The sequence below is a fragment of the Mus caroli genome, unplaced genomic scaffold, assembly GCF_978045245.1.
Source record: "Mus caroli unplaced genomic scaffold, Mus_caroli_1 scaffold_4, whole genome shotgun sequence".
Taxonomy (NCBI): Eukaryota; Metazoa; Chordata; class Mammalia; order Rodentia; family Muridae; genus Mus; species Mus caroli.
Window position 1 is genome coordinate 19044323 of NW_028227259.1, and position 23108 is coordinate 19067430.

At 38.0% G+C, this 23108-nt stretch overlaps 1 protein-coding gene across 2 annotated transcripts in view; it reads left to right on the forward strand.

Annotated features, from left to right (window-relative positions):
• The window catches only part of Grm3 (glutamate metabotropic receptor 3), a 235101-nt gene that overhangs the window by 72484 nt on the left and 139509 nt on the right, over positions 1 to 23108 (forward strand). The window contains exon 1 of one of the 2 annotated variants that reach the window (XM_029477445.2): positions 8068 to 8113. The exons of the other annotated variant lie outside the window; for it this stretch is intronic. The gene's annotated coding sequence lies outside the window, so the exon portion shown is untranslated. Of the gene's footprint in view, positions 1 to 8067; positions 8114 to 23108 lie in introns of those variants that run through there. 2 annotated transcript variants of the gene reach the window in all.

Sequence of the window (23108 nt, forward strand, 5' to 3'; positions counted from 1 at the left end):
ATATAGTTCTTGGCCTCTCTTTAAGCCATTCCTAAATGCTTGCCTCCTGGAAAGCAAATAGGAACAGTGGAGAATCTGAGGTATGACTTAAAGACCTGGCAGACAAATTTTGTCAAGGCTTACTAAACTCTAGTTAGCAGAAGATAGGCATGGAGGAAAGGGCTTTTGAAATATTAAAGAACAGGTAAACATCTGCAGCATTATTGATTTCAAAAGCACAAAGGGAATATTCAGAACAGGAAGAACACATCAAAAAGCCATTGTAAAACACTGCACATACTGTCTTCTCTCTGGCTGATTTTAAGTAGAAAACATAGGCTCAGCTTTTAAAAAAAAATTCTTACTTCAGGCATTTTTACTGATGTGTATTCATTTGCAACCCATTCTCATGGGTTCCTGAAACAGTTAAAATCCTACAAGTGTGAATAGTGTTTTATAAGAAAAATTAATGCCTTCATTGCTGAGTATCATATTTTAAGCTTTAAATGTGCTTTATTAGCAAGCTTTTATTAAAATGGAAATTTGTTACCATTTATATGTGTCAGTCCACCTGACCTTAAGACATATTTAAAGCCTGGTTTCTATCTTAGAGTTGTAAAGCAAGCAAGCTTATGCATACATGAATTACATATAACAATTTATGTTAACTAAACACAACCTAAGATTTCAGTGAAAAGACCTGATCAATTAAATAAACACTGAGGCTGGGTGGTGGTGGCACATGCCTTTAATCCCAGCACAGGCAGGCAGATCTTTCTGAGTTTTAGGCCAACCTGGTCTACACAGTTGAATCATATCTCCAAAAACCTAAATAAATAAATAAATAAATAAATAAATAAATAAATAAATAGATAAATAAATATTGAAAAACAAATGCATCCCTCATAATCTGTCCCTTTGTATGATGTGTGTATGTGTTACAGACAGTAAGAGAAAAGGAGAAAGAAAAAGATCATAAAGAACTTTTTTGTTTTTTCATGACATATCAGATTTTTTCGAGACAGGGTTTCTCTGTGTAGCCCTGGCTGTCCTGGAACTCACTTTGTAGACCAGGCTGACCTCGAACTCAGAAATCAGCCCACCTCTGCCTCCCGAGTGCTGGGATTAAAGGTGTGCGCCACCACACCTATCTTAGACTTTTTTTTAAAATTTTGAGACATGGACTCAATCTGTAGTCCAGAGTTACAATACTCAGTCTAGACTCAAACTGAGGGCATTCTCATTCCTTGACCTCCAAAGTGTTGGATTACAGGATGAGTTATCATTTCCACTTTACTTAAAATGATTTAAAAAAACTTATAAAAGAAGACTAGCTTCTTGAGGATCAATAAAGACTAATTAGGCTCTCTAGTTACTTGTCTAAAACATGGTCTCTCATGATTCCTCGGTGCCCTAGAAAATTACAAAGCTTAACTGAAAAGTACAGTCCACAATTATCTTGCTTCTCTTGGAAATCCCTTCAAACAAAACATTCTGTGCTTTGCTGATATTGCTGACATCATAAAGGCATATGAAGGCAGTAACATGTGGCTCTGCTTTCAAACTGACAATGGCCAAAATTCCATGCAAAGTGATAAAGGCTGCATGCAAAACATGCTCATACAAATTACATTGCAACACAGTAGATTCTGATGGATTTGGCTCTCAAGTTCTCAAGAAATATAATGTTTTCCAATCCAAAAACCAAATAGACTATGGAAAGGAAGGGAATCATGCTTCCTTTCAATATGGCATAGTATATTTATGATGTGAAGAAAAGTAGAAGCTTTAGTTTAAAGGAAGACAATTATTGAACAAATTACTCAGGTGTGAGGAGGAGGGAGGTTATGGGGAAATGGGGAGGAGGAGGAGGAGGAGAAGGAGGAAGACAATATCTTAACAAGTCAAATATCTCAACAGCTAAGGCTAAAGCATGGTTCCTGGAGTATGTTAACAGATGCCTTGCTCTAAATCTAGATTTTTTTCTTTTGTTTGTTTTGTTTTGTTTTGTTTTTGTTTTGTTTTGTTTTAACAGTACAGTTCCAAAGGTGAAAGCCTGTGACTTGAGAAAAGTCTACAAGAATCAGATCTGGAAAGACGTTACCAAGTCCCAGGAATATAGCATAGATACAGATTAGGATAGAATAACAGTAGGAAAAGATATCAGTTTTGCAATAGACCAAATGAAAGATGATGGTTGCTTGGGCTAAAATGGTGGTAATAAGAACAGGAAAAAGAAGAAAACTCAAAGACTATTTTGGAAATAAATTGGATTATGGTAACTGAAAGTAGATGATTAATGAAAATGGGGAATATTAACATAACTGCAGGATGGCTTCAATAAACAGCTGGCAGGACACTAAAATAAGGTTATGGGAAGATAAATATAGGTAAGAAGAAGCACTGTCTAGTGAACTTTGTAACTAGAGCACATTGAACTGACATACCAGTGAGGCAGCACTGAGACAGGACCCTTGAGTAGTTGATAAAAACAGCTTTAGATATCAGAGGGTACATGGGAAATAGAATGCAGATTATACGCATAAATAAAGTCATACTTGAAACTGAAAGCGCAGAGTACATCTAAATGCACTTTAGATACCCGGAAGTAAGAGAAAGTTACACAGGCCATTTATCTGGGTGTCTTGGATATGCCAGCAAGTACAACTAATGAAAGTCAGTAGCTGTATTTGAACTCTTCATCTAGCCCACACTATTTTTACCTAGAACTTCTCAATCAGCATTCTGCCAGGGAGATCCACCCCAGATCAAGTGTTGTAACACACTGAGTATAAAGTGGCATGGTACTCCATACTTTAAATACCACAAGTGTTCAAAACCTACACAATATCACACCTTAGACTTTCGTATAAAAGTGTTCACTCATTCATTTGTTCATTTAATGTTTATATCATTTATTGTATTGCATGTCAACTTCCAAATACTACAGAGAAAGTAAATGGGCAGTTGCTTGCAGTTGGGGGAAATCAGGCAATCAAGAAACAAGCAAACTCCTTTGAGTGCTATAATAGAAATAAAAAACAAAGTGAAGGAAAGAGAAAATGAGCTGATATAGGTAGCTTGGCAACGTGTTTGCCTAGCTAAGGCATCAAGAGAAGGTAATAGTCTTCAACTCAACTGTCTAGGTCACTGAGACACACCCAGTTTAATTTTTTTTATTGTTTTATCTTACATATTTATTTTACACTCGAGATTTTATTCCCCTCCCAGTCCACCCTCCAACTGTTCCACATCCCATACCTCCTCCCCACCCCACCCCACCCCTGTCTCCACAAGGATGTCCCCACCTCCCACCTCTCACCCCCACCCCACCAGACATCCAAATTCGTTGGGGCCTCCAGTCTCTTGAGGGTTAGGTGCACACTCCCAGGTATAAGCTTGCTTGCTCACTGGCTGTATAGACATCTATCCCCTCAAGAATTCCCATTATTGAGAACTCAATCAGCAGCAAGTAATTCTGCTGAGCAGAAGAAGAGTTCGGAAGCGGTTGCTTGGGGCACGGTATTAGACAGATGATAACGTCCAGCATCCCAGCCTTCATGCTGATTTGCTGATGAGTTTTTAATTTCTTCCTCATGGCTTCTTAGATGAAAAATCAAGTAAGAAAAAAAATCTATGAGGCATTCATTTGACCTCTAAAAACCCTAGAAATCTCTACTACTTTTCCATCCTGACACAAGTAAAAAAAAAAAAAAAAAAAAAAAAAAAAAGTCTGTGAAGCTGGGAAGATGGTTCCGTGATAAAGAACACTTGCTATCCTTTCAGAGGACCTAGGTTCACTTCCCAGTACCCACATGACAAAAAAAACAGTTGTCAGTAATTCCAATCCTGGGGACTCATGTTCTTTTCTGTTCTGAGTAGGCATGTACGTGATACACAGACATACATAAAAACAAAATACCAATATATATAAAAATATATCAACAAATAAAGCCTAGCATACTGGTACATGCCTTTAAAAAGGAATCTGATCAAATAATATCTAATGCTTCTAGATAAAATGTTCTCCTGTTTAAGAGAAGCTCAGTGCATGCTAGGTCATGTGTTTTTTTCCTGGAACTCTAATTTTGTAATTTGGATCTGAAATTTAGGCTGCTGAATTAAATCTAAAATTAAGCATGAAAAATATGTAGTTTCTTGGATGTGAATACAACACTATGCTACACAGATATACATGAAAGGAATTCCTGCCAGTAGGCTTAAAGGTGGTAGATGTTCTCTACCATATTCTGGCTTGGATTATCATCTCCATATGATCTTTATTAAAGTGTTCTTGATACCTTGTCAAGAATAGAGGCAGTCTAAACTAAATTGAATAGCTGGATGCACATGGCAAGCATGCTTTAGATTGAACACATCCAGTTGGTGAGACCCGGAGGAAGCCGGACCTGCCACTTGGCAGTATGAGATGACTGAGCCCCTTGGAGAAGGAGCATCACTGGAAAATATGGAGGATAGCAGGAGAAACATCGATTCCCAGCAGAGCAAAAATAAGAGGGTATTTCTTACTCAGTAAGTCAAGTTTCCTCCTTGTGGACAACTTGACACCTCGGGCCGGGGGGGGGGGGGTGTATTGCAGAACAATGAAAGTTAAAATGAGAAAAAGCACAATCTTCATATAGTCCTAGTTTTCCCTTCTGCTGCTACACCTGCTACCCTTTAACATGATTCATTGTATCAGTTCTATTATTTTTAAAAGGTTCATATAATGTACCTCTGTGTGCTTCCCCCTCCCGTGTCTCTCTCTGTCTCTCTCTCTCTCTCTCTCTGTTTGTGTGTGTGTGTGTGTGTGTATCTGAGGATCAAGCCCAGGGTTGCATGTATGATAAGCCAGTGCTCTATCACTGGGTTATATACCAATGATAGATTTGAAGAAAGAATTTTATATAAGGCTATAAAGATGATCATGTTTCTGTCCCTGCTCCTAAGCACTGGTTTCTAAGCAGACCTCAGTTTATCTGTAACATCAGTACAATGGCTCATGAACAAACTGTCATGGGTATGAGCTGCCAGGGCACTATGCTATGTAGCCTACATGGACAGTGCTTTCTGGTAGTCCCACTGTGATGGTTCTAAGGAAAGAGAGCTTATTAATTACAGGGCCAAATTTCTTTTCTTTGTTCAATATATTTCTGCTACATTATTGCTCTTCCATTTCAAAAAAAAAATATATATACCTGGAGTTGGCCATTCCTAGCTCAGACTTAATAGCCCCAAATGATATAACCACTCCACAAAATTTGATTTTCCACCTGGTACAAATAACCTCTTTAAATGACAACAAAAATGTCAGATGATATAGAAATTATGTTTGTTGGATGGTTCTCAAGAAAGTGATCATTCTATTATTCTCCTTATGGGGAGAACCATAGGAGATGTAACATCTCCTATAGATTTTTATCTATAAAAAAATGAAACTGCATGTGAAATATGGTTCCAATGATGGCCATAATGGTGACTAAGAACACAGAAAATGATACCTGTGAGAAAGGATAGAAGAAATTAGAATCCATTAGTCTAGAGAAGAAAAGTTAAGGAGAGATGGCATTCTAGTACTTGAGAAGTGTTATGCATAGATTAGTGACTGAATGAGCCTCATTAAATCTGACAGGGAAAAAATGGGCCAATCAAAAGTGGTAGAAATGATGCTGTGTGTCCTGTGAGGCTGGCTCCCGGGAGGATGATCCTCTCACTGGCTTCCTATTACAGTTAAGCATGAGTGAGAGGTACCATGTCAAAAGGTTGATGGCCTTTGAGGGTGCGATACCTTTCCTAAACATCTAGCTAGCATTCAAACATTCTATAGCTAGCATCAAAAGAAAATAAGAAAGCAGTACCAAGGCAGGATAACTGAAGAGTAAGAATTGCTCATTCACTAAAGGACACTTAAACTCTATTTGCATCTCATTGTAATAGTTTATATTAGCAAACTATTGAGTGGCTGAGGCCATGAGGGCAATTTTGTCGACCATTGTTTGACTTGAGACAGTTGACAAAGGTGATTACACATCACCATTAAGCAGGAAACTCTGATATGCAGATATTGCTCCCACAGCGACAACCTTCACCTTGAGCAATAGATCTCTGTCCATGTAAATTCACATGATTTATACTGACCTATTTTGTTGTACTCCTCCTTGATTGATATTTATTGTAAGAGTGTGCATAGATAACAAATTGAGTTCAAATGTAATGTGCTGATAATCATAGACCATCACCTTGTAAGTGTGTTAGTTATAAAGGTGCCAAATTATAAAGGAAATGCATTTTTTATAGTAGAAGTGGAGTACATTATTTCACTCAATTGGATATACAATTTATAAAAAACTCACTCCCATGTCAGCGACACTTTCTGTGTCTACATCAACTGCCAAGAAGACATATAAATGAATAGATTTCACAGATCTCTTCTACCATCCTTGAAAATAAATCACCAGGCTGGCTGTTGATTTCCTTTACAAACCCTATATATAAAACTGTTTAACTCTTGAGGGATTGCTCTATAGGAATGTCTGGGAAAGATTTAGGAGATAATTTTCTAGGCAAGGAACTAATGGAATTTACCTTTCATTATCACAGATGAAGCACTGGGCTTCAGAGCTCATATTGCCTATAGACTCCAAAAGAACCTACTTACAGGCAAGATTTCCACGCTTCAAAATCATTTTCCTGGGAACACTTTGGGCATCATCAAAATGGCACATAGGAGAATTAAGTGACAAATAGAGTACTTTGTTGTTAGGGACTTTTTCCTAAATGGGCACCAAATTCAGCTATATCAGAGCTCCTTAAATTTAAATGTTCCTGAAATACCTGGGGATGTTGTTTAAAATGCAAAGTCTGATTTAGTGAGCATAGATGGCAAAAATACAAACAAACAAAACACACACACACACATTTATAGATTCATAGCTGGCATCAGTATTGTTAACTTGTAAGCTATATTCTTAAGTGGTAAGGATTAGAACCTCTACAAAAACAAAATAAAACAAAAAAATCACCAATTAATTTAGTACCCAGTTAGCCAACACAAATGCTATGCTCCTTCAAAATTACCATACTAAACCACTCCAGTATTAGGTATGGAATTCAGTTCACTGTGTATAATAGTATATGATACAAAAAAGACCAAACTCCTCTTAAAATTAACTTGGTTTTGGTTTAACATGTTTCACTGAAATTAAGGAGAGGTCTGAATATTAGCTTTACCAGATGTCTCACCTCAGTGGACTGGAAACACTTATTATTGGTAACAAATGTCACAGGCATTCGGGTTAGCTGAATCTTAATATGATTCCTTGTACTTCCACTTAATGGCTAAAACTTTGGGCTTCTTAATTTCTCTCTGTCTTGATTTTCTTATTTGGAATACTGAGACAGAAAGACTTATCTTGAAGAGTTAACTGAATGAATCAGTGAAATGGTATATGAGAAAGTGGGAGTGGGTGGGTTGGGGAGCAGGGTGGAGGGAGGGTATAGGGGACTTTCGGGATAGTATTTGAAATGTAAATGAAGAAAATATCTAACAAAAATAGAAGAATATTTACTTATTTAAAAAAAGAAAAATACATAATGGATTAGTCAATAAAAACACTTAATGAGCAGAAGGAAAGGAAGAAAGAAAGAAAGAAAGAAAGAAAGAAAGAAAGAAAGAAAGAAGGGAGGGAGGGAGGGAGGGAGGGAGGGAGGGAGGGAGGGAGGGAGGGAGGGAGGGAGGGAGGGAGGGAGGGAGGAAGGAAGGAAGGAAGGAAGGAAGGAAGGAAGGAAGGAAGGAAGGAAGGAAGGAAGGAAGGAAGGAAGGAAGGAAGGAAGGAAGCTTAATCACAGTTCCTGACAAATAGTCCCATGCGCCATCACTGCACAACCTATCACCCCAATCTCGGTGGTATGAGACAGCTACTATTTAGGATGCCATCAGGTCTGAGCTAGATGTTTAGGAAAGGTATCGCACCCTCAAAGGCCATCAACCTTTTGACATGGTACCTCTCGCTCATGCTTAACTGTAATAGGAAGCCAGTGAGAGGATCATCCTCCCGGGAGCCAGCCTCACAGGACACACAGCATCATTTCTACCACTTTTGATTGGCAAAAACAAGCTTTCCCAGAGTCAAAGGTAGGAGAAAATGACTCACTATCAATGAGGTGATAGCAGAGTCTCACATAGTATACAACAGCCCTCTTTGGAAGATACAGACAGTAAGACCAGACAAAGTGTAACTATTTCTCATCTTCTTATATAAATTGTTAGAGTGGTCTACCTTGAGCTGCTGTGACAAATGACAATAGATACAGCTTAAACAACTGAAGTTTATTTCAGTCAGTCCCGGAAGCTAGAATGTTGACTGATTTCACAGCTGGTGAGGACCTTTTGTTCTGGTTTTCACATGTCAGAGTTGAAAAGAAAGAGCAACTGGTTTAGTTACTTGCTCTCAAGGGAGTAGTTTTAGCTAGAGTTGTGCTTAGCACTGAGTATGCTCATGGTCTAATTATGTGATGAAAGTTGTAATCCCTTCACAATAGATATTACTCTTTAAGATAAGAATTTAGAGACAAATATGAACTCACAGAACCTATCAAAATTTTAGCACTATAAACACAGCCACCAATCTTGCTAAATGAAGTCTCTATCAGACTTAAGTCTGCTAATAGCACTATTTAATGATCTATTATTTCATTTATGTCTAGTCTTTGGTCTATGAGGCATTTTAGTAGTTTCTATCCCAGAAGGAATGGCAGAGTACATTCATAGACAGGCAACTGTTTACTTCTATTTAGGAATATAAATAATTTCCTTCAGTAATGGTCCTTTCTCACCATGATAATGCTTTTGCAAATAACAAAACCATTCTTGCTCCTGAGGCTGAAGACAGACTGACAGCAAACAGGAGACTGCTGTTTCCAGCTCCTTGATGGCAAAGATATCATCACTGACCATCCTCAGCTTTTAGATTAGCATTACATTGTGCTCCATGGTGCAGAGTTGATAATCAAGGGTGTTGCATGGATTCAATGTTATTCTTTGCAACATCACACATCTTCCTTTCTCTTTAAATTCTTTTCTGAAATTAATTCACTATCAATAACTTTTTGTTCTTCATTTCCTGTTGGATATTTTATAGGTTATTACCATGACTCCCCAAAATATAAAATAAACTGTGTAACTCCTACGTTCTACTTTCCTTGAACATAATTTACCTTCCAAGCATACATTTAAAAAAAGATTGCTAAACTCCCATTTTAATTTTTTATTCTGTTTCATTTTGACATTATAATGTAATTACATAATTTCTCCCTTCTGCTTCATACTTCCAAACTTTCCCATATGCATTCCTTCAAATTCATGGCCACTTTGGTCACTAATTGTAATTGCATGCACATTCTTGCTCCCATGTTTTATATCTTCATGCACCTAACCCAGCAATCTAGTGTGAATTAATATCACTTCCCTATTGCTTGTTGTAATAGAAACCATCATTATCCTTGACATAAGAGTCATAGCCATGGGTCAGAAAAGATCCCAGCACTTGAAATATGGATCAAAACTGAAACAGACAATTTTGAAGTTAAAGGTGGAATTGAGGCAGGGAAGCATAGATCTGAGAGGAAATCCAACAAAATTAATTAAAATTATACCAAGACACAGTAAGAAATGTAATATATATGTTAAGATATAGTACAGATTAGAGTAAGGTAAGTACTCTCTCTAGGGAAATGCCATTCAAACTAGCTAGACTCTATTTATTAGTAGAAAAGTAGGTTCTTTGTGAAGACATACAAAATCTAGTGTGGTCTGATCCTTGGCAATAGCTTCAGCCCTAATCCTCTCTCTGTTAGTATGTATGTGCTCCATCCGCTTCATTCACTGGCTGTCCCCTGACTCTTACAAGTCAGTGAGACTTTCTCTAGTGCCAACATCTCTGTTGTTCTTGACTTGCTATGTACAAAAGCATAATACCAGATTACAAAACCTATGTTTTAACTGGTACTTTCCACTCTTATTCACCAGTTAAGGGTGGTGATTTGCACCATAGCCCTGTCCCTGATGGAAAAAGTGTGTCAGTCCATAACCTAAAAATCAAGATGAATAATATTTAGAATAGCAAATGTAGTATCTCTTAAAATGGTACAGAGTCTACACGGATAATATATAAAATTATATATGAGGACTCAAAATTAAATTTTTTTTCTGATGAGTATTCTCCCACCTACCTTCTAGATATATTTTGTGATATTTCCTTTCCTAGATCTTGATCTATACATATTGTTTAATCTGTTTCTTATAGTAGATAATGTAAAGTGGCACATTTAAAAAAAACCTACACTCTTTTAAAAAGTTGGAATTAAGAGCAACAGGAATGTAAGTGAAAGTAATCTGCATTAACAGTCCCTTAGTCCTTCAAACCAAACAGACTAGTAAGAAGGAAGCATTTCTCAAGTACTATAGATAAAACATTAATGAAAATGAAGCATATTTGAACTACTCTTTCTGTTTCTACTTCTTGAAAGTTTATATGAGTTTGGCTGTTTTGAGAATTTGGAAAACTAGATAGATAATACTCAGAGTCTCGCTCCCACCACCAACTGGCAATGAAGTCACTGAGTAAACTGATGACACAAACTAGGCAAATCAGTTATGACATATGAAGATTTCCAAAGCTCTGGTTTCAGAATGGTGGCCCACTATGGAAGCAACTACCCTTTACATCTCTCCTTCCTTCCTCTCAAGGATTCTGCTTGTCCTGCCAGCTTTGAGTACTCAAGTGGGACTCTCTCCTTCTGCTTACTGTCCTTCATCTGCTATACACGAAGCAAAGCATCCAAGCCCACATCTGTTCTGCTGCTTAAGATATTATCATTTACCTAATGAGCAAGCAATGAAACTGGTGAGGTAACCACAATTAAGTTCAAGCCTCCTAATGTGAAATGCAGTGGCAGAGCTGTGCAATCATTGCCACAAGGTTTGTGTTAATTCTTGCCATCCAAAGGCACTTGGTTCCTCAAATTCAGGGAAAGTTTTGCTGAATATATATATATATATATATATTCATACATATATATATATATTCATACATATATATATATACACAATATATATATAGCATATATAGCATATATATATAATACACACACATACATGCATACATAGAATATATATACATATATATGTATACACACACACACACACACATATATATATTGTCTAAGACAAGGATTTTACAGTTGCTGTAGTTGATTTAACTGCAAAAACGTTCACATTTGTTTGTATACTCTGGTTCTGCCTCTACCTTTATAGGCTTAATCCACATGTATTCACCTTCAATTATTTCTGTTCAGCTTCTTGTTGTGTGATCATTTCAGTTAACAAATTTTGATTGAGCTAAGTCTTGTGGTGAATGCTTTTAATCCAGCAACATGTGGATCTCTGAGTTCGTTGTCAGCCTGGTCTACCTACAGGGTTCCAAGAGAGCCTGAGCTACACAGAGCAATCTCAAAAACCAAACAAAAAAGAATAAGAAAAAAGTAGGAGAAGGAGAAGGAAGAGAGAGAGATAAAAAGAAAAATGGCTCTCAGAAATTTTGCAATGTAGCAGACAAAACATGAACTCTTAACTCTTATGCAGGGTTGCCTATTTCATTTCTAGCTCTGCTGTCTCCCCAAAGTGATTGCCTCATCTTCTGCTATCGGCAGAGAAATTGTAATAGATTTTTCTGCTTGAGAATATTGGGAGGATGGGGTAAGCTGAGTGTGTTTAATCCAATATTCTTGAACATCAGAACCTAGCATATAAAAAGTGCCTCTGGTACTATTTATTTCTCATGTTGAACAGCTGTACTTCTCTAGTGTACAGAAATTTTAATCCAGGAACATGATTGCTCTGGCAAGGGATCACATTCAAAGTTCTGTGTGATCTGGCTGAAATGGCATACCTTTAATGGCTCTGACTGTACTACAGACTTGTCTTTAGTACACACCAGTTAATCCTAAACAAGGAAGATAAAATTAGTTTGTAGAAGGAAGCAGCCATGTTTGAAAGTACCATTTAAATGAGGGACAAAGTGATGGATCAGAGAAAGATTGTACAGAATGAGTCAGAGATAGAATACACCCATCTCTCAAGAGAGCAGCACAGGAAAGAGGTGACATAGGAGAGTGGTACAGAGTAGCCAGGTAGTGTAGGGAGTTTTACTGGGACAGTTTTACAGAGACAGTTTGAAGGTGAAGACAGAAGTCCGGGAATGAAAAGGAGCCAGAAGTTTAGAACAAATTGCCAGAGTTAGTTTGAAGCTAAGCAGAGCAATTCAGTGAGAAGCTGAGGAAAGCCAGGTTGAATCAGTGAGTTTGGAGACGAGTTTGAGCCAGAACAGCTGAGTTAGGCCAGCCAGGGTTCAGAAGAAGCTGGAAAGGATGTAATCCTCAGAGATGAAAATTACATCTGGTGAACAAAAGATTCATTTACACTCTAGAGAGTCTCTGTGCTATCTATTGGCGAGCACAGAAATGACACGATCCATTAATGCCAGAAACATGTTCCTGAATGAAGTAATGAAGTGTTGTTTTATGCTTCTGGTTCCAAACACTTTGCTGTGATAAGGAAAAAAATCTAAAGTTTCTAAAGGGTTAACGACTCCTTTAACTTGCAGTAAGACAATGTATTTGCGACTTAAATATTGATTTTAACCAATATAAAACACTGCTTTGAACCAATATAACACATAATTAAAAGAAAATGGTAATTATATATGGATGTCTATGATATATTTACATACCTCCAATAATAGCTGAACAAAGTATTTGCTTGTTACAGAAAAGCTAAGCTTTTCTAAAAACTCACAAAAATGTTTAATAATATTTATTTATTTTCTTACTTTGATCAAAATACCAGATATCTTTCTTTAATAATCTAGCATTGCTTAACAAATAAAGATATCATGTAAGTAGGAAGCATAGTATAAAGTTATTTAAAAACTGTTATGGGCTTTACTGAGAAAGGATGACCCACAAGTCTCGATATCCTTCCACTTCTGCCCATGACTACCAGACTCTGTGCTGAGTTCAGTTATTATTTGCGTGTGTTTGATTCCATTGTCACCCTATGTAGATCTACAGCTCGCATCTACCGCTCCTTATTGGATAATTATAATTAAATACCGACTTGTCAGATTCTGATCCTGAGTTCAAAGAAAGCTCCTACTCCTAGCTGTCTCCTTTTATTTGCAGTTCCACTTTTTGTCATCTGGGTTTGAATTCTGGGAGTCAATTTTCATCTTTGTTCTCTACAGTCATAAATAAAAGTCAAGCATCAAATTACTTTGCTTTTTGTATGTGAGGATTATTAATTAAATTTTACACATTCTACTTCATATGACCAGTAGCACAATTCAACCACTCCTGAGCTCAAATCTGATTCTTAAGAGTTCCCTGACTGTAGTGACTGAACAAGCTGATATATTCATAAGTGTCTTCACATATGTATACTCGCACACCAACACACACCTTGGCTTTAAAGAACCCATACTAATTATACTAATACTGGGAAATCTCTCCAGAAGCTACCAAACAACATGTAAGACATCAGATCTTTCCCCTAAGGATCTCCTACAACCTAGAACTAGTAAATTTCACATTTTTATCCACAATAATCAATCAAAGTAGACTACCACAAGTTTCTGCAGATAAATTTGGGAGTTTCTGCCAAATGCCATATTCCTTATTATTTACCATAGTGCCCTACACTAATACAAACGTCATGTTCCATTTATTCTACACTTCTTACTTTGCCCCTCCCAAACTATATAGACATCCTTTATACTAGGTAGGCAACATAAAACTAATAGTACTCAATCAATATTCTAATAACAAAATCTATTGACTAACTAAAAACTATTAGAACTTTTTCTAATAGAAAAGTGATGAAGAATTCAATTTTAAAAAACTATATGTAATACTCTATATAGGCAATCCAGTACCCTAAATATGAATAATTGATGGTACATGTGAGATATATTATGAGGCACAAGGATGCAAACGATGATATTTCTGGCTGTGAAGAACCTACAAGTGAAGAGGGGGAAAAATCTTTAAAGCAATGTGAAAAGTTTCCTAAGAGCAGAAATGCCAAGTCCTCAAAGCATAGAGCAATTTTTTAAATCTTTTATTTGTTTGTTTGTTTTAAACTCCATATTTTATTTCCCTCCTGATCAAACCCCTGATGGTTCCACATCCCATACCTCCTCCCCGCCATGAGGATGTCCCCACCCCCATCCCCAACCCCACCAGATCTCAAAACTACCTGGAGCCTCCAGTCTCTTGAGGGTTAGATGCATCTTCTCTGAATAAACCCAGACTGGGCAATCTTCTGCTGTATATGAGGGGGAGAGGGGGACTCATATCAGCTGGTGTATGTTGCTTGGCGCATAAGACAAGTTTATACTACAGCTATATCAAGGAACACATCTACAACAGATCATATTGAAGGCTAGAAAAATTATCCTGACTGCAGAAACACTCATTAATCTTTAAAGAATGTGGTCAGTTCAAGGTGATTCAAGCAGAAGGTTTTAATTCAGAGATATGACATAGGACTAATGGGACTAGTAAGAACAGAAACAAAAATAACAGCTAATATTTTTAACATTAGTAGGCAAGATCCCAAGGGCTACCTAATTTCATATTTGTAAAAGTCCCTACTTTTGAGAAAAGTAAGGCTTAAAACAACTCAGCTTTCCAATGGTCACAGCCAGTAGGGTATGTGATAGCTGGAGAGGAGGAAAGAAGTGCCTTTGGAAGACAGATGGAGGACCATCCTGAGTAGTGTTCATTTCACAGAAGAGTGGTAGCTGAATGACACTCAGCACCAAACTTGGCAAGAGGAATAGACTGGCAAAATGAATTCTGTGGACTCCAAAGCTTTTGGCTTCCAAATCCAATTGGAAACCACAATGCTATGAAGTAAAACTAAGTCTGAAAGCATTAAAAATAGAAAGATTCTCCATGGGAGAAGCGATAAGGATTCGGGCAGTGGAGGCTGAGAATTCGGAAGCTTACACTCTAGAGAACCAGTTTTCCAGTCTATGAAACAAGGGCTTAGTTTAAATTCTGGAAATAGTGCACATGGGTCTCTTCTCATTCTTCCCAGGAGAACCAGGCAGGAATGTACCAGCACACATGGAGCATCAATAATGCCTGGGGGACTGAACCAACATTCACCGTTTAAAAGTGGATAGATAATAATATAATCTTAAAGGACTACTGGGAAAGTTACGGGTTGATTTGGTGGCTATGTAGCATGGTACAACTCTTACATACCTGTTTTCTTCCTTTTTGTACACTGAAAGTACAAGTTTTAAGTGTGTATGTATGTGTGTGTGCAGATGTGTGCATGTGTGTGTGTGTGTGTGTTAATTCAATGCATTATCTAGTGAAATTCTCTAAATAGTGTCATCAGAAAAATACAGGTGTTGCAGTAGGAGATTAAAGCTACTCAAACTTCACTGATGGCAGCAGTGGTGGCAGCAGTGGGAGTTGCTTGACAACTATCCCAATGTTCTAGATTCCCAAATGAAAGACACACACAGAGCTTTATATTTTAATATGCCCTGAACAGTTCAATGGCTGGACCACTTCCAAGCCTCCATGTGTCTAGCATATGCTCCTCTCCAATATTCCTCATTTATTACTTACTAAAACCTATACTCCATGCTGACTGCCCTGGTCTCAGGTCTGCAGCCCTCCTGGGCCATGATCCCCAACTCTTACATGTTGGCACTGCTCAGGCCTGATCTTTCTGCTTTCTTGGCATGGCAGTTATCCTTTCTCCCTCGGTCCCTTTCCCATGAAACCTAAAGTCTCACTTCTGTCTCTCTGCCAAGCCACTGGCCTCTAGAAACTTTATTTACCAATCAGAACCAACTGGGGTCAGGGACCCTCAGTGATTTTATTTACCGATTCTCATACAGTTTTGAGAACCCAGATAACATAATGCAAATGTTAGACCAAATCCCCAACACACAGGTATTCCTGCCATTTCAGAAGTCCTAAATTACTATAACTAAACTAGGTTCTACAATGAATTAAGCCATCTAACAGCGGGGCAGTGGTGGCACATAGCCCTTTAATCCCAGCACTTGGGAGGCAGAGGCAGGTAGATTTCTGAGTTCAAGTCAAGCCTGGTCTACAGAGTGAGTTCTAGGACAGCCAGAGCTACACAGAGAAACCCTGTCACAAACCAAACAAACAAACAAACAAAAAAGAAAAACATCTAACTACTTGTAAAATGAGATCATTTCTATGAGTCTTTCATAGACAAATCAAACTACTAGGTAAGATTTTAATTCAGCAAGAAAGCAGGACCTTGGGCTTGAGATGAAGAACATACACGATTTTGAGGAAATTATTTGAGTCATGATTGTGACTTTTCTAAAGACTATTTAGATATATAAAGACTATTTTCAATGCCTATATATCATGTGCAGAAATTATCATACTCAACATTCAAAACACTTTGAGAGTATGTTTTCTGGACGATAAATATGACCTTGAAAAATTAAACTGATTCAAGAATACAAAAGTTTAGGCATCTGAGCTCTAAAAAGTCTAAAAATCTCATATTGTGCTGGTGCTGACACGTAGTGGACCATTCTAAATACAGACCACTTCCTTTGCAGAATGGAAATAATAATACATATCTTTTACATTTCTTACAAACCATCAATGACCCTGTGAACAAAACATATCAACAATCCCAATCACGAAACGGTATGGTCCATTTGTAGTCATTGTTATTGATCCCATTAAATACCTGCTTTCTCAACACGAGCTTCAGACTTTAAACCAGGTTGCTTTGTTCATCATCAAAAAAAATACACCCAAGAAGAATCCAATAAAAATTCTTTCTGTCACATCTGTCAGAAAGATACATAGGCCTCCAGAAATTTGTTAGCAGTTAATATGAGTTCAAACATTCTCTGCAGGGAGAGGCCATAAGGTAAAAATAGATAAATTCTATAGAGAAGCTTCAGAAAATGAGGGGATGAGATATAATGGCAAATCTCTAATGAAACAGCCTGTCTACCAATCTATAAGTTGGCAGGCTAGAAGGGTAAAGACTCACATTAGGATTTCAGCACGCCCCAATTAGTTCTGTGTGACGTCTGTGGTGAACTCTCCCCTCCTCATTCAGATGCTCCCTTGTCAGATCAGCCATTAAAACATTTCCTGGAGTTAGAAGTTTGATTGTGCTGGGAATATTCTGTAAGCAGCAGAATAGTGATGCAGTTAGTGGCTATGGTTGAACGAAAGACAAGAAGGATGCGAGCAAAGGGAGCCATTTCTTTATTTATATTCCCCATGAACCAACAGGAAACAATCAAATGCAGAGCCAGATAGTTTGCTCTTTATTACATTATCTTATTTAACTTTACTTAAACAGCATAACATCCTGTAAAACGAGAAGCTCTCTATTCCATTTGATCAATGAATAAAGTGAAAGGGCAGTTAAATGAGTCTGAAAACCATATCCTTCATGAGTTTCATTCAAAAAAAAAATCTGAGAAGTTTTTACTCTAAACCTTGTCTCCCTGTACAGTGTATATCGATTGAGGTGTAGTGAAAAGTTTAATTCATGAAAGGAAAAACTCATAGTACAATAAAAATTAAATGAAAGTATTAATTGGGTGATTCAATAAATTATGCATATTATTTTCTCAGCATTAAAAGAAAGTAAACCTATAGTTTAAATAGTATTACCAGCTCCTGACCTCATATCTGTCAGAAGGTAGACTGGAAGAGCAACATTATTTCCTAGAGAAAGAAGCATCTTTGACTGTCTTATACCCTGTGGCTCTTCCTACTCATACACCATCTACTGAAACTCTGAGAATTCCTTTTACCTATATATCCTTTCATATCTGTCTTAAGCCATTTAACTGGTATCTACTCAAAGTTCTACCAAATGAGCTCAGGAAACATCCAATGCTGATAAAACTGTCAACAGAGAGAATGACCAAAGAACTAAAACACAACAATAAATATTTGTAGCAGGAGTTTTAACTACTCACTTTGTGTTCCTGGCTGGTCACAGGCGCACACACACCCAGGAGCTATCTCCAATCCATGAATGGAAAACACATACATACTAGTTATCTTAAAATGTCTTGGCTATCCATTTGCCTAGGAATTTCATAAATTCATTCTTTTTAATAGGTGAGTACTACTCCATTGTGTAAATGTACCACATTTTCTGTATCCATTGCTCTGTTGAGGGACATCTGGGTTATTTCCAGCTTCTGGCTATTATAAATAAGGCTGCTATGAATATAGTGGATCATGTGTCCTTAGAACATCTTCTGGATATATGCCCAGGAGGTATGCTGGATCCTCTGGTAGTACTATGTCCAATTTTCTAAGGAACCACCAGACTGATTTCCAGAGTGGTTGTACAAACTTGCAATCCCACCAACAATGGAGGAGTGTTCCTCTTTCTCCACATCCTCCCCAGCATCTGCTGTCACCTGAATTTTTGATCTTAACCATTCTGACTGGTATGAGGTGGAATCTCAGGGTTGTTTTGATTTGCATTTCCCTGATGATTAAGGATGCTGAACATTTTTTCAGGTGCTTCTCAGCCATTCAGTATTCCTCAGGTGAGAATTCTTTGTTTAGCTCTGAGCCCCATTTTTAATGGGGTTATTTGATTTTCTGGAGTCCCCCTTCTTGAGTTCTTTATATATATTGGATATTAGATCCCTATCTGATTTAGGATAGGTAAAGAGCCTTTCCCAATCTTTGGCTGCCTTTTGTCTTATTGACAGTGTCGTTTGCCTTACAGAAGCTTTGCAATTTTATGAGGTCCCATCTGTCGATTCTCGATCTTACAGCACAATCCATTGCTGTTCTATTCAGGAATCATACTGAGTGAGGTAACCCAATCACAAAAGAACTCACATGATATGTACTCACTGATAAGAGGATATGAGTCCAGAAATTTAGAATACCCAAGATACAATTTGCAAAACACATGAACTCAAGAAGAACGAAGACCAAAGTATGAACACTTTGCCCCTTCTTAGAATTGGGAACAAAGCACCCATGGAAGGAGTTACAGAGACAAAGTTTGGAGCTGAGACGAAAGGATGGACCATCTAGAGACTGCTGCACCCGGGGATCCATCCCATAATCAGCCTCCAAACGCTGACACCATTGCATATGCCAGCAAGATTTTGCTGTAAGGACCCTGATATAGTTGTCTCTTGTGATGATATGCCTGTGCCTGGCAAACACAGAAGTAGATGCTCACAGTCAGCTATTGGATGGAACACAGGGCCCCCAATGGAGGAGCTAGAGAAAGTACCCAAGGAGGTAAAGGTATCTGCAACCCTATAGGTGGAACAACAATGTGAACTAACCAATGTGAACTAACTAACCCTGGAGCTCGTGTCTCTAGCTGCATATGTAGCAGAAGATGGCCTAGTTTGCCATCATTAGGAAGAGAGGCCCCTTGGTCTTGCAACCTTTATATGCCTCAGTACAGGGGAACACCAGGGCCAAGAAGTGGGAGTGGGTGGGTAGGGGAGTGGGGCAGGGAGGGTATGGGGGACTTTTTGGATAGCATTTGAAATGTAAATGAAGAAAATACCTAATTTAAAAAAAAAAAAAGGAGCGAGAGAAAAATGTCTTAGCTATCTCAATGACTGGGCACTCCTAAATCTTACCTTGCTACCCCAGCAGCTGCTGCAGAAGTGGCCAGAGGCCACTTCCCCAAAAAGTGAATGGTTGGCTTATCTCCTCAGCTATTGTGTGCCCTTCTTCTCTCTCCCAGTCTCCTTTTCCCTTCATCCTACCCCACACAACTCTCAGTGTCCCAGCCTGTGCTCAGCCATTGGCTACTGGCAATTTTATTGATCTATCAGAAACCAATTGAGGGCAAGGAACTTCAATGTTAGTAAACACAGATTCCTGGTTAAATCAAAGCATCAGAACCACTCCCTACAAATATTGGCGACTGTCACTTACTATTAAAATCAGACCCATGGTATTCATAAACATCTGCTGAAAGTGACAGAATGAATGAGCTAGGGTGTTGCTAATCCTACAAGGCAGTGTATACAGTGTGAACTATTAGTATCACAGATTCCTCTTGAAGTTATTGAGAACTGATTACTGGAGCTGATCACAAATGTGAATAAGAATCAATAATCTCATGTCTCTCAAAGCATGGGGCATGTAGCCTTTTTAGCTAAGGGCTTCAGTTAAACAATAGGCATTAGACTATCACCACATTATATGGGGGAAAGCTTAGAGGGAAATCATCAGTGATTCATAATTCAAAGAAACTACCTAGAGAGCATCAGGAGAATAACTCCTTAGCTTATTGATGGCTACGCGTAACCTTCTTGTATTCAGGTGAAAATAGATAGGAAGGAAGGACTTCATGTACCTGATGGAAATGAGACAAACCAGTGGCTCTCAAAGAATGATTGCAGATCAGCACCATCCACATAAGCTCAAAATTTACTAAAGAATATATGTCTGAATACCACCCCAGGTTTCCTGCCTGAGAACCTTAGGGGTGGCCTCTAGCAACCTGAGTGATTTTGATCTTGTGAATAATTAACTTAAGACAAGCTTTGGAAAAATTGAAATAAAAACTTAGCCACACATACACCTAGAGGAAGGCATAATAGATTTGTTACCCAAGTGCAAGGTAAAATGTTTAAGCCTTTTACTAGTTTCAGTCCAGTTTGCATATTCTCATTTCCTTTTTCAATTTCCTTGTTTCTAACATGAGAATAACTAATACTGTCTACCTCACTAGGAGCTATTTGTATTAATAAGATATGCCTAACACAACTGTAAACATTTAAAAACATTAAGTCAAAACACACAAACCTCAACAAAATGCCAAAGGCATGATCAAATTTAATCAAGCAAAATATAAATGAGGAAATCTACAGATGAGAAAAAAAAAGCCAATAAATATTAAATTACAAAACAAAAAAATACAGCAAAGCAAGTAGAAATGAGAACATTTAGAAAATGTTTTTAAAATTCTAATGAAAAGAAATAAGAATGGTAACTACTAAAATCTGTTCATCATTCATTCCATGGCACATCTTCCAGTTTAATAAAGAACAAATAAATGTAGCCTGTCTTTAAAATAACTCATTCCAAGCACATCTGAAAAAGTAAAATAAGATGACAAAATATCACACAGTAATACACTCTTGGTTCAAAGGCCTACAATAAGACAGATCCGAAGGTAAGAATTTTTAACAAAATAACAATCTTCAAGCTGTAAGCTAAGTTACCAAAAGGAAATGTGAAAGAAGACCTAATCAGTATAAAACTACTAATCTCTTTGTTAATTTGAAATCAAACTTTGAGAGAACGTATATACCCCTTCAAATCAAATGAATCCTGGAAGTTTCCTGAAAGCACTGGATATTTAAAATTCTTATTATGCCAGATGTGGGCTGAGGTAATTTCCATGAATCCTTGAGCTATTTCAAAAATCAATCTAATAAGTGCTTGACAGCTCATCAACATAGAAACAGAACCATCACAAGGCTTTCTAACTCACCAACTTCATTCCATCTAGATTTTGCCATTGGTATCTGTCACTTTCCTTCCAGAGTGATGAGAATTATTTTTCACTACATCATCATTCATGTGGCATGTTATATAGCATGCCAGCTAAGGACAGACTGCTCAGCTTGTGTGCTTCTTGTCTAATCCAACCTTGCAAAAAGACAAAGACAGGAACATGTGGGTACATGTGTACTGCCATTCAGGCAGTGTTAACAGTTATCCCATGCCACTAGGATTCCACCTCACACAATATTCTCCTGGGCCCTTTGCACCCAGTCTCTCAGGAAGCGTGCAAACATCTCATTCACTTGACAACACAGAGTCTGTGTTAGAGAAGATAGGCATATGTGTTGCAGCATTTTCTAAGTACAGGGAACATTGCTAAGTTGCCTAAATAAAAGGTGTCTTAGAAGAAGAGCCAGTGGATGGTAGGCAGTGGAGTTCAGTTTCAGGTCTGCTGATTACCTTCTATGCGTAAAGCAACCTACTTCTGGTTTCTGTTCCTCTAATGATAAAGAGCAAACCACATTGGTGGCTTTGGATGGGACACACTGGAAAGCTTTTAAGTGAGTTTCAGGGTATAATCCAGACCTTCCCATTAGGAATCTCAAGAAATATGCCCCAGGATAGCTAATTTACTTTTTTAAATCAGCTATGAAATTATTGTAAATTGCTGGCTTAGATGGTCACTAATGGGACTATTTCTTTTGCATGTTATATTTCTAGTATTAATATCCATGTAATGGGTAGAGAGAGATTATTTTTCACTCAGAGAGAGAAAGAAAGAGAAGGAGGGAGGGAGGGAGGGAGGGAGGGAGGGAGGGAGGGAGGAAGGAAGGAAGGAAGGAAGGAAGGAAGGAAGGAAGGAAGGAAGGAAGGAAGGAAGGAAGGAAGGAAGAAACTTACACAAGAGCTGGGAGGTAGCTTAGTAAATGACCCCTAAGCAAGCATAAGAACTTAAGCTCAGATGTCACTAGGTATGGTGGCACACATCTACAGTGCTGGGCATGGAGAGGATACAGAGTTCATTGGCCAGATGTCTAGCCAGACCATTGAGTTCAGGAATTTTTGAGAAGCCCAGCAACTAAGGACGACACCTGAGGCAACTTCTGGCCTTCACATGAACACACACACACACACACACACACATACACTCACACACACACACACACACACACCTTTGTGTGCATACACCCATGTGAATACAAAATACATCATATACATTCATGCACGCATGCATGCATGCACAGATGTGAGTATACAAACACACACTAAATAACCCTAACCATATCTGTAAATAGGAAGGACTATTGTCTGGTTGTGCTGGTTATACCACCTCTTAGCTTAGGGGTTCAAATTGAGGAGTAGAAGGACACTCCCACTTTTCTGGTGAACCTGAGATTCAGAGAGATTTGGGATAAAGCACCTAATTCCTGGCTTACTATCATCTGAGGCTATAGACCAAAATCTGCAAGAGATTTATCTTCACATAGAACTAACAGTAGAGTGCGGAAGTCAGCTGA